The following is a 1,218-nucleotide window of genomic DNA, read 5'->3' as shown; positions in this document are numbered from 1 at the left end:
AGTGACGTCACCTGACCTTGTAATTTCCCGCCAAAAATTTCCCTCCTTTTTTCCTTACCTCAAAGACAACATAACCTCAAATTTCCCTCCTTTTTTCCTAACCTCAATTAGACAACATAACCTCTAAATCTTTTTCCCGCCATGTGAACTTTCCCTCCATTTTTTTGTATCCACAGATTTAGTCAACAACCTCTTTTTTTTCCCCGCCAGGGGCGTGCGCGCTCCAAGTATTGATTTCACACTGTTTGTGTTGTAATATGAAATAATACAGTAAGTGAAGATGGGAAAAGAAGAGAAGAGAAGAGAGAGAGGCAAATAGAATATATATTTGGGTTAACACACACACACACAAAGTACATTTATATATTCAATGGGTATTACATAAAATCAATTACATATTCATGGGCAATTTCAACATTGATTTTCTGATATAGCCATGCAAAGCATGGACAATCTGCAATGAACATCTATAGTTATGTCTATCAGCACCAACACTATTCTGCTGTGTTGCAAGAGATTCTTGTATACATAGATATATTCCCTCCAATAATGTAAGTAAATAATGTTCTTCACAATAGACATGTGAAATTGAGCTACTACATTTCTTTAACAGTCCATCAAGGTTTGGTGGTCTAAAATCAGAAGCATACTCACACGAAATATCAATAATTCGACATAATCGGAATTACACCATCTAATTGTTTGTATAGGAGAGTCACTATGTCAAACCCATAAACATAGATTTCTATTCCATTTTCATGCCTTTTGGTTGAATTGAACAACCACCTTCCAATTGCATCAACAATAACATCTTTAAAACTTCTGTAGGGTAGTAATTGCTGTTGTCCCATTAGACCACACTCCTCCCACCTCAGTCCATGTTTGGTTTCTAACCCATTATTTTGATTGATTGTACTTGTTGACAAACAGGTATTTGGATACGGTTGTTCAAAAAAATATTGACTAGTCACTACACTTCGACATCCGCTATCTTCACTTGACTCTAGAATAACAAGTTCTTTTGCAACTAGTTCTCCATCATTGTCTTTAAATCCTTGAATGTCCATTATATAGACACTACTACAATTATTAAGGAAACTTCAAGATGTTGTATGTGCAGGTTCAATTGGAATTGCAGGTGATGATGGTGAGAAGATGTTGTGTTGCTCATTAATTTGGTGAGGATGAATTTTCATTGTGCTTTGTGCAGTCACTTTC

Source organism: Nilaparvata lugens, chromosome Y (genome assembly GCF_014356525.2).
Source record: "Nilaparvata lugens isolate BPH chromosome Y, ASM1435652v1, whole genome shotgun sequence".
NCBI lineage: Eukaryota > Metazoa > Arthropoda > Insecta > Hemiptera > Delphacidae > Nilaparvata > Nilaparvata lugens.
The sequence above is the reverse complement of the archived record's forward strand: the minus strand, read 5'-3'. Positions refer to the sequence as shown.